Source organism: Platichthys flesus, chromosome 13 (assembly GCF_949316205.1).
Source record: "Platichthys flesus chromosome 13, fPlaFle2.1, whole genome shotgun sequence".
Taxonomy (NCBI): domain Eukaryota; kingdom Metazoa; phylum Chordata; class Actinopteri; order Pleuronectiformes; family Pleuronectidae; genus Platichthys; species Platichthys flesus.
Window position 1 is genome coordinate 14,740,338 of NC_084957.1, and position 12,362 is coordinate 14,752,699.

A 12,362-nucleotide genomic window follows, 5' to 3' on the forward strand; every position below is an offset into this window, starting at 1 on the left:
ATGGCAAAAGTAGGTGTAGTATTTCATTTAATTCTTTCCACACCCAAAATAGCTAACTGCAATTGCCAGAGAAATGTGTGTTAGGACGAACCCCTTTTACCATGCTGCTTGTAGCAATGTGTTTATTTGACTGGTGACCTTCCCAGCCTTCAAAGAGCATTGCTTCCTGGGTTTCAATCCAGATATGTACCATCCTGTCTCCAGGGAGTGTCAAACATAGATTCCTTGTGTGAGTCTTGATCGCCTGGACTGGTTCATATTTTTATTCCATTTCCTGTGGCAATACCTCTCTGACATTGTGAGTGTCACATGGGACATGTCACAGGATGAAAATAATTACGCCCCTTGACCTTCCTTGTCCTCTCAGCATATTACATACTGTCACTTGAGAGGAGATTCAGCCTCTGCCTCTCTGGCAAGAGGGAACCTGCACAGCGACAGGATGGAATAATCACATTGTGGCGGTATATGAAGGCAGCAGACGAGCACTGGAAAGAAGGATGTGATCTCTTTGCAAGCAGGATGCACGAGGAATGGGATGCATAATACTAACTCCTAGAATATAAACATAACACCTCATACACTTTGATGCATAATAAACAGATGTATAGGGATGATGCAGCCTTTACAACTGCTCACTGTTCTGAGACATTGCTGTGGATATAAAAGCATCTAGGGAGCTGTGGCCTAAAATAAATAATTTGCAGTTGCCTGCTACATAAAAGCTGCTTTAAATACCAGGTTTAAGGTTTTTTCTGTCTTTTTGGGGCAGAATGGTAATGATGGATTATCATTCAGTCCCAGCTCTAAAATAGTGAAATAGCTCCATATCTTGGATGGATTGCCACGGAACTCCGTCGAGATGTTTATGATTCCCAAGCACAAAATGCATTGTCATCACCTTTTCCTCTGGCGCCACCATACAAATTTTATTTTGTCAACTTTTGTTTTGTGCAAGTGGCCACATATTTGATTCTCCCTCAAAGCACTGATGTACCTATACAGCTCATAGACCCCAAAAGAAAGCTGAAGCCTGCCTCCTCAGTGATAGTGGGTGGGACATGTCGGATAAAATTGTCTGAAATATGGTTTCTGTCTCATGTGTCTCCTAGTGCTTCACTTCTGGATAGTGGTAGGTAGAGGAGACCGTCGTCCATCTTTATATGATGTAATGGAGCAGCTAGAATGACTATAGACTCCTGGTATTGTTATCTCTTACAGCAGTGTGATAAAATAAGGTAAGATATGATGAATCACACAATCATTCTAACACAAGCAAAGTATCCCATTGGTTCTTATCATGGTATTCGTCAGTATCCATTCAACCTATACACGTATAGTCATTAGAAAAATTGCTGCTATACTGGGGATAAATACATTGGATATTATTACAGTAAAAATGACTGTACGTCTGTCGAAGGCTGGGAACAAATAGGTCTCCATTAAAGAGCTTTCACCTGCTAAGAATAAAAGACTTTCCATCTGAACAGCTGTGAAAGGACGTCAGAGAATGAGGTAGAGAGTTTGTGTCTTCAGAAAAATGTCAGCACTCTTGTGTACAGGACCAATAAAAGGACCACGCACTGGGTGAAAATGCTTCCGGCCCTCTTACTCCTGGTGTGAGGTGACATTTTAGTTCAAAGACCACTTGAGATCCTTGGAGAATGTTTTGACGAGTTCTTGGGCCTTTGTGCCGCCGGGAACTTCTGCTGTGTTGGCTGAGGTGCTCAAATGATTCACTTGTTTTGTGCGCAATCTCAGTATCGACCAGATGCTCATAGAATTTATAAAAAAAATGTATGTGAAGGCATCAAAATAACTTACGGTTGTATATAAACATTATAACAAGGGGTTTCAAATGTAATCAGTGACAAATCAACAAACAAATTGCAATTTCTTCTTGGCTTTTTGTAATAGCTGCATCGCCGTACTTCTGCTGGAGTTACGGAATTGATTAGCAACACGACACAGTGTGAATGGGTTCCTGGTCATTCAGGGGGTCTGACAAGCTGACGGAGAAAGAAATGCATCAAGGTAGTCGTGCTGATGGAGAGATGGGGACAGGCACGTAGAAAGTCATCAAAGCAAAGCTACATTGTGACTCACCTCACATTTACGCAGCACCCTGCAGTTTACGGAAGTAATCACACCAAGACCCCCACCTCACTAAAGAACTAAGAAGAAGAAACCAGCACGAGGGGGTCCTTCTTTCAAAAGAATGGAACATTTCATTAGTGGATTTCAATAGCCTAGCAACTAACAAACTAAGATGTGAAATGACATCTCGTTTGTTTGACAGGTAGGGATGCATGGGACATTATTTGGCAGCTTGGATACACAGAGAAACGTCTACAAATACAATACAATACAATACACAAGATCGATAGATATAGATAGATAGATAGATAGATAGGTAGACAGACAGACGGACGGACGGACGGACGGACGGACGGACGGACGGACGGACGGACGGACGGACGGACGGACAGACAGACAGACAGACAGACAGACAGACAGACAGACAGACAGACAGACAGACAGATAGACAGATAGATAGATAGATAGATAGATAGATAGATAGATAGATAGATAGATAGATAGATAGATAGATAGATAGATTGATAGATAGATAGATAGACGAAGAAAGGTGAGACTGTTAGTCGACATTCCTTCAGAAGTCATAATCATGATACCACTTTTAGTCCTCTTTGAGAGACGCATGCAATTAGGTTTGGGTTTCTCTGCTCACCAGCATCCAGCCTGCAGCACTGTCTTTTCCTTAATTCAATTTAGCTTGGTGAATTTGGACCTACTGAGTTGGGTGTGACATCGAATTAGCTGGAACTAAGTTCATTCACCAAATGGGAAAAAATATTCTCTTTACTAATTTACATGGTAATATTATAGCTATTGGGGTTTTGCTGTGAGTTTATACTTCACATGTAGCCTCCATTTTCTCATTTGATAATAATAAAACTCTCACAATATATATGTTCTCTTGTCTTTGATATACTTCCTAGACTTGAAACTGTAGTGAAGTTCAGTTTTCATTTTGTATGATGTCAATTGTTATTAACACTTTTTTTCCTGTCTATATTTGCTGAATTCCATGGATCATGTGGGGGGAAATAAGCAAGATGCTCATTCTCTTGATGATTAGTCTCTAAAGCAGGACTCACTGCTGCTGTAAGGTCATGTTAAAGAACTCAACAACCATTATCACAGTAGGAACACTTCTTGATTTCATAATTAGTTGGTTTAATCAGACTTCTGCACAATATTTTGGGAGGATGATTAAAAAGCATTGTTTAACTCAACCTGATACCAGTAAAAGGTGCGTCAGGAACATGTGTGCCCAAAAAGTTCCACTTAAAACACTAATATGTTTAGAGGTTCGCACCTTTTATATAAATTATCTTCCTCAAGAGATTTTAAGCTCTAGAAAATTAGAGAATGCCACAAATTCTCTTAAATCCCTCAAACGTTACGTAAGAATGAATCCGCTCATTTAACTGGTTCTGGCATGAGGTCCATTGGCTTGAGTTAGAAGTATTTTTCGACAGTGTTTGCTTCACATCTCTCAAATGATTGACACATGATTCACATTCAGCACACACATTCAGAAAATAAGTGCTGGAGAGAAGAGTGGTTGACAAAAGCGAGGCGAGCACGTTCAACTCTCAACAAAGGTCCGGCAGAGCTGTGAAAAGGAAATGGGGCAGGTCAGGGTGATTGGTCAGCGACTCTCCCATCAGCTTTTACTTGAAAGACAGGATGGAAAAACGGATAGAGCCGCGAGAGCCATGGAGACGGAGACATGAGTGAGTGTTAATGCATGTTAGAAGTCCATGATAAAGAGGGATGTGTAACCCCTCTTTGCCTTATGAGGTTACATGTATATTTGGGTTTCGGTTTCAATTCGCAGTTGGACCAGTTACCAGGATTCTAGGTTAACTCTCATGGAGCCCAGGATGGAACATCAACATTGACCACACTCACACAAAATATAGTTTCAAAACTGTATTGTTAACAACAACAAATGCACGCAAAACAAAATAGAAATATAAAGAAATGTCTTTATGGTCTTCTCTTCCTTGATATGAGCTCAGTTTATATCGTTGGGGCCCTTTGATCTTTGTGTTTCCTACCACACTGAACTGGGAGGTAGTTCAGTTGACTCTGTTCCTTAGTTCCGGCTCGCCATCTGGTTATCTCCAGCGGATGTCTGGAAGCCGCCTGGTGGCTATCCAGTGCTGGTCTCCTATCTATCGTCGACTACCGGTGTCGCTGATGTCCCCTCGACATCGAGCGTCACCAATTCAAATCCTTCACAAAAACCTGACCGCCAAGCGGGCAACATCAACCGTGGACTGTTGAGTCAGCTCGCGGTGTTTTTTAACTACTTCTAGATATTTTTCCAATCACAGCGTTCCTCGTGCAACCGAACGGTGCATTCTCTCCTCTCCCACTAACTATCACGCTGAGTTTTGCGTACCTGCAACGCCGCTGCACCTTGACGTCATGACGCACGTCTCTCTGCTCTGTCCGACGCAGTTAACCCCATAAATGCCAGCTATCGCTCTCTCACACATTCATACAAAGTAATAGTGGACTTTTACTCTTTCTTCTTTTAACTTTTTCACAGCTTATGAAGCCTGGGCTACAGATGCATATGGTTATTATTACCAAACGGCTAAAAGCCTACCTCAGAAAAGAGCGAGGTCTCTTATTTTCCAAACCTACCACTTTAAAATAGAGAACGATTGTACTCAAATATCATCAAATAAGTATTTCTCAAAGATGGTTTCTGTCATTTTATGTTGGTTGTTATCATACTGATTCATGTTTAATCATCATTTTCATCCGTTAAGTTTGGTTTTAAATAGTTATTTGATGCAATTAAAAAAAGGGCGGGACATCACAAGTGTCAGCTGAGATTGGCTCCTGATTGGTTGGGGGGGACCTTAATATTACAGCTCCACTCCATGGTCATTATCCTGCATCTGTCATATTTTGGCTTCTTTTTATACAATGGAAGGAGGTAAATATGTGGCGTCCACGTCAAAGAAGGGGGCGGTTGAGAGGAGGGAAAAGTGACAGATTTATGAAGAACATTTTCATTTCTATATTTTGAGCACCAATTTTGTATTTGAAAGTTACCACTTGATACAAATATGGCACAAATAATGCTTTTGCATTGGAATGTTAGTCAATCTGCACCTCATCAAACTCAGACTTCACTACTTACCTTCCTTCTCTCTGCTCATTCCTCTCATCCCTCTCTGAGCTCTATCTCTGTACGTTCCCTCTCTGTCAACTGAGGTAAACAAACACTACACTTAAACACTGTAACTAATACTGTCTATTTATCAGTGACAGCTCAGTCCTTTACAACCACGTTACAACAACCTAAATGCATCTGACTCATTCTAACTTGAGCAGGTTTATTTAACATGAATGGGTGTCAATGAGTCCCGGTGTGTGTAGTAAGAGCCGGAATGTTGTGGGATCCATAGAAAAGTTAGCGGTAATCAGACAAGAAGTGTGAAGATGAGCTCAGGTTGCAGAATGATAGCTATACTGGAAGGGAGAAGAGCAGGGATAGGAGCTGAGCTAATCCTGCTTGGACCTAAGAGAGAAGGGACGGAACTTCTAACTGGGCAAGCCACCAAGGCGTTGGAGTAGATGATTGATTGGTTAAATTGATTACTCTTTTTTGCTATGGAGAGCCACCACAGAGAAAAGCTTTCAGCAGTAACTCTGATAAGATAGGGGTTAAATCAGTTTTCCAGTGCCAAATTCAACGTGTGTTGTGCTATCGGGACGGTGGACAATGGGGGACAGACAATAAATTGTGAAATATAGTTAACCATGGATTTCATTAATCCACCGAAGGAGGCTGTCTGCATTTAGATATATTTTTACTCTCATTTGGATAATAATAGTATTTTTTGGGGGGACCCAACATGCAACATGGATGCCTGGAGGCAAAAGTCTGCGTAGATGGTAGGTGTAAACCTACTTGGCAATAAATCCTTTCTGATTCTGATTCTGATTCTTATTCTGAAGTCAGTATCAACAAGCATCTCTGTGCTCCCTCATCAATGACATGGGAGCATAGAGATTCTCAAATGGCTCCTACAGGGAGTTTGCAGAGACTGTTGGTAAAATGACAAAACTGTGGTGTTTGTGTTACCTCTTCTTTGCCTTTTTCCAGCTGCGTGATTGCAAAGACTAAAAGCATTCCAGTGGCTTTCAAATATCTGAGGCCCTTAAAGTCAATAGCCGCACTTGGCCCTACCTGCATGCTTCTGATCCTTGAGAAAGGAAAATCTATGTTTGCAGACCACCCTTGTTACAGAGTCAAAAGTAACATCGTCTTATAATGTTGCAGCCAATACTGAGGAAGTCCCACTGTGCAAGAAATAATACTGTATTGGTTAATGTTCGAGCATTCCCGAAATAAGGGCTGGATTAGCACATACATGCACTTGAAAGAGCCTCCATCTAAAAAGTTTTGCTTGCTCAGGAAATGGACCCATCGTGCTATATCTCCTATGTCAGATGACTCTGACGTGTTTCTGAAGACGCAAGTGTGGATCTGTTTCCCCAGCTCATTCCATCACTCGTTTTACTTCAGCACACCACTGAGAGCATGAGTGCTGAGCGAGTGGGTTGGTTTAAATGTATGGTTGCCAGCTTTCCAGATAAAATAGTGGTGTCTACCAAAGGTGTGACAATGTGACTCCCTCTTTCATGGCACGTGCTGAGATTGCCTTCTTTTAGTAGCAGCAGATGTCTCACAGGGGAAGGAGGTTTTGGGAAGGCCTGAGGACAGGAGGGCTTCACACAAACCTGCAAATGATACAGACAGGTGACCTTTGATAATTTCATCTTGCTAACAGGACATCTCCTCGGGGAGAGGGAGCGACTGCATTAGGGTCACGGCTGTCGCAATCAGAGACGTGATGTGAGGAAAATGCTGATCAGTGGGCAGATCAATAATTTTGAAAAGGACATTTCAAGGTCATTAAATGTTCATGGGTGGCGACACTGGAGCTCAATCAGTCAGGGAACAGCAAGGTTAGAAACATAATTAGTGACAGAATTCTTATGTTCTAGTTTGAACTTTAATTACATTTTGGAATTCTTAATTTTTGCATTAATTAGGTCACACTGCATTTGTTGTTCCCAGAAGGTTTTAAATTGAGTTGTCATGAGATTGTCTGCAACAGCTAATTTGATTCAGAAAGGTTTTTTTTTCTTTAAGTTCAGTTTATTGCATGATTAAGGCCCTAAACTCTTTTTTGTTGGAGACTTTTGATTATGGACTTTTTTTGTTCATTGACTTTACCTAGCGTTTTACCTTAGATTTGTGTTCATTTTGTGTGTCCAAGTTTAACTCCTTACTTCCTGTCTTTGTCCTGTTTCCCCGCCCTTGTGATGTTCTGCACCTGTTCCTCATGTGTTTCCCCTGTGTTCAGTCAACCCCGCCTCCCTTGTGTATATAAGTCTCTGAGCTTCCTTTTGTTCTTGTCAGTTCACCGTCGTCGTTTGCCTTTTCCCATGTTGATGATTCATCACGATTTTTTTTAGCTTTCTTGTGTTTTCTCCATGTTTCCAGTTACTTCTTGTCTCTTAATGTTTTCTATGTTTAGCCTTGTTTGAGTAAATTCCTACTAGTTTCCAGTGTTTTTCTGTTTTGGGACTTTCTAATTTAAGGTCACTTTAGTTGTTTTCTGGCTAGGCTCCTGCATTCGGGTCCACCTGCACAACCCAGATTCTGACAGTTATATCATGTGTAGCCTGCACATGTCACAGAACCAGCCCATGAGAAATTCCCGTTGGTGCTTTTGATTCAGCTTTGGTTTCCTTGCAGTTACCATATATTATGCGATGGATTATCTTGCAGCTTAACTAAATACTATTTTAAAAGCCTGTTCTTTTGTAGTGGAACTCTGTTCTTTTTCAATCTGAAACTGTATGTAGTTTTACATGTACTGCGTATTAACCACAAAATATATGTGTTTAAACAAATTGGCAAACGTCTTTCTAAATAAATGTTTTCTGCCTTATCCCTTGATTTTGAGAAACATTTAAATAACTCACTGTACACAAATGTATAGTCACTTGTATTCAGCTTCTTTTTCCTGCCTGAATCTACCAGAGCATAGTTTGTGTTGAGGTGCCCACAATGCACAAATATTTACATAAAAACAAATGTGAACAGTCAAATTGTGGAGGAAGTGAAGTCCTGTGAAAGACCAACACTTCATACAATGTGGTATTAGGTGCATCATATCTGAAGCAAAACAAACTTGGCAGGATTCACTATTTCATTTCTTCTGTCTCAGATCAGTTAGGTAAGATGTGGTGAGCTTCCTAATTACATTAGTCAAACCCTACGATAAAAAGATAAAAAGTGGAACTTCAACTCTTCATCTAGATCATCTGATTAGATGAAGAAAAGACTGGACAGATGGAGACTGAATACATTTGTGTTATAAGTGGCAAAACAAATGATTTGCACGAAATTCATCTAATCAGAACATTTAGAGGTGATAAGTGATGTCCACTGCATCTCATTCCATGATGATTACTGATGGAGGGATGAAATTGAAAGAGAAGAAGAGGGAGGAATATGAACGAGTGGAACACGACGGCTGCTGCTGCTCTGTGTATTGTATGTCCTCTCCGTCCGCCTGTGGGATGCTGGTAAATTGCGACAACAGAGTTGAATCCTAACGTGCTCATCAAAGAGTGAGACAGTTTCTACCAAAGGGAAATCAGTAGTTAATTTAACGGGGAATGAAAAACCCACAGACAACATGGAGTCAGGTGGAGAAGGCTCTCTGGAAGCCAAATGTTTTTTAACCTGGTGACAGAAAGACGATTCAACATAAAACTTTGAATCTCCAAATTAGTTTCAAGGCCACTCCACACAAGAGGACTTTCAACTCTTGACCTATTTGATAAACATGGGAGACCACAGATATAATGACGGATTTAACCGACTGTAATCTTATAATCTTCAGATTCCACTTCTTTGTATACAGTCTATGGAACACAGCACATAATTCCTCTTCAGATTTTTTAGGGCGGTCGGCAAACGACTTTTAGGCTCATTAACGCCACCTTCTGAGCTGGAGTGTGGAGCACTACCGTGATTGAACAAACATGGAGTAGGTGCTCAGTGCTCTTTTTTGCAGCGAAAAACTAAAATAGAGAAAAAAAAAATTGATGAAATCATGGCTGAGCAGGCAGAATTGGCGGGAATACATTTTGCAGCAAATGCTGGACTGGGATTGGAATAAATTGGAAATTGAATGTTTTGTTTTTGGTCTCAGCTGTGTATGTTGGTGACGCTTCCCGGTCAGCTCACTCTCATTGGCTGTTGCGTGTTTCGATAACCGAATTATCAATTCAAGATCGAAGATGTTCTGGCTTAATCAGTTGTAATTCCGATTATTTTGTATATTTATTTTGTATATTTAATCTTTTATAATTACCTTACTTCATTTTTACATATTTGTTTATTAATTCCAAAAATGTTTATGTATTTTGTAATGGTGTATGTAATCTATTTGTGTTTACCTTTGCACTATTTTATCAATTAAATAAATATATCCATTTATTTAGTTATGAGGGGATTTTTGGAGATAATGGAGACTTTTTACTCACTAAAAATCTGTAAATCAGTTATGCAGTTATGCTGTAAATCCCGGGAATATCGTGAGGAGTAAATGGGCCCAATTATCCTCCAGTGTGCCGCAGCCTTCAAGTAAAACAAACCCTGTGGCTCATAAAGCTTTATGGATCAACGGCACGTTTATTAACTCACTCGGTCTGGATACAGCATAGACCGGCCATGAATGAAGCTGCCATATGAGCCAATGTGTCGTGTTTTATTAAACATTAATATGCCTCCGGCATGAAAGATCTCATCAGCCTTCAATTAACCTTGCAGCTTCTTCAAATCCTCTGCCCCTGTCCTCCTGTGATAACAGATGCGGATGACCTATGGATAAGTTTACAGTCGACAACTCAGGTAATTAAATATATCGGCTCTAATTGCTGGCTTCCCCTCACCGCCTTGTACAGGAGGTGGAATCAGTGCTCGAGCACAGCAGCGAGGACGATGCCTCCAGTTAAGTTAAGGAAAAGGAGGGATCATTGTGGCGGTCGGGGCGGGGAAGGAAGAAAAGCATTTTTTTTTCATTTCCCCAAAAATGTATTTACGATTACATTTTTGGGGTGTCAAACAACAAATACGTGTATCTTCAAGGAAGTTGTTGAAATGGGACTAGTAATCAGATTACAACATGGAATAGTGAATTTTTTTCACTTTCAAGTCTGAGGTCAAATACACATCTTAACTCGCTGTTGGGTGGGCATGAGTATGGATGGGACCTCGCTTCAAAAGGAACAGGATGGCAGTGTTCATATCCAGGAGATCTTGGCTTCAATTCTTTACAAGGGCAGAGTTTTCAAAAGGTGCCCTGTTTCACTAACTAATATTACTCCAGAGGCCGTGCTGGGAAAAGCTAGATCAGCAAACAGTAGAAAAATCGAGGCTCTAGTTTTTTCAGCAGGGTGACACTCACACACTAATGAATGCAAATTCTTGCTTGGCGAACGCCCAACTTGAAACCAAATGTGCATATTTCAGTTTTTAGCAACACTACTCCTCGGCAGCTGTTCAAGGGAGTGTCGGTTGATTTGATCACTGGCTCCTCCGGCCTGAACCTCGAAGTCTTCCTCAGCAAAACACTGAATCCCAAATTACCACTGAGAAGCACCATATATTGAAGCACTGTATGAATTTGTGTGAGAGTGGGTGAGTGTGACTCTGTACACTTAGGCACTTTGTGTGGTTAGGCCTGAAAAGGGCTAATTCAAATGCTGTCTATTTCAATTTAATGGAGGAGCTGCAGGCTTCTGACTTCTCCTTCAGCGCTGCCATTTTGATTTTGTGTGAAATGTCTTGACAACTGTTTTCACGCTTTGCCATATTTGGTTTTGAACTCTAGTGAATTTATCAAAGCTAACAGAAAGCAGCCTATAGATGCAGCCTCTAATTCTATGGGCATTCATTCTTGTTACCTTGAAGCAACCACAGGCAGCCGGCCAGGTTTTATGACATATGTGGCCCAGTGCCACACACAGGTCAGGCTAAGACTGATCCAACACAGAGGCTTCAAGTTAACTTTAATCAGCGGTGGGAAGGCATGTCAGAGATGCAGAGCATAAATAATTACTCTGGAGGCTCCTCGCTTCTCCAGAGCAGGAAACAAATTAAAAAGAAATAAAAAAAAATGAAAATAAACAAGAAGCAGGATGTGTTTATTATTTCTTTGAATCTTGCCCACCTCAACAGTGGTTAATACAACTGGCTTAAAAATGAATGTGAGTGTAAATGTGTTTTTATATCTCTGCTTTGATTTGATGTGTCAGGAAAGAAACACCATAGCACACTTAATCTCAAGACATTACACAGGTAGAATTTCATTTGGATTAATGGCAGAAGGATGAGTTCACTGTTGAAAAGGACGTGGTTTGTGGAGGGTTCCCCGGTGACCTGGGCACCTGCCATGGAGATTTAAGATCTCTATCTTCCACCCAAACGGGTAACAATAGTCTGGCCTTGGAACCTCTCATCAGTGTCTTTCCCCGTGGTGGAAAACAGTGATGGTAACACTGCAGCGCTTGATAAGGACTGGCTATGTGATACAGTTTCCACTTCTGTGTGGTGGAGGAGTGCGTGATACACACAAAGCTCAGCCTTGACGGTGAGGCATCCACCCACAGCAGCTTAACAGACTGGAGTCCCCTGTTGACGCACTGATCTGGCAGGGCTTAACCAGTGGCTCAATACAGCAAGTCAAAAGAAAGAGGAACATGTCTGGGAGGCTTTACCCACTGTGCCCTCTGCGCTGCACTCTCACAAGCAAACACATCGACCAGGGAGATAAATTAAAATTATGTACACAAATAGGAAGAAAGAGAACATCACCTTAAATTTAATTGATTGGTGCACAGTCATAGATTTTGGTTCAGTAAATATGCTGTATTTTTTTTCCATTAGTATCCATGAATTACTCCACTGGAAATTAGTGACAATGTCAACAAAGTCAGAAATCTCGTAGGTAATGTTAAAGGAAGTGAGAAAAAGAAAGCACCTGGAACATTTTACTGATTCAGATCCACACCTAAATTTAATGAGTTCTTTCCTGAAGAGTTCTGCATCCTGTCATTGAGTTTCTTAGAAACAAACAAACAAGCAGAAAGGGGTGTAAACATCAAACATCATTTCCAGTGGTAAAAATGATTTGGACTAACAGAGAGATGCAGAGAGTTAAAAA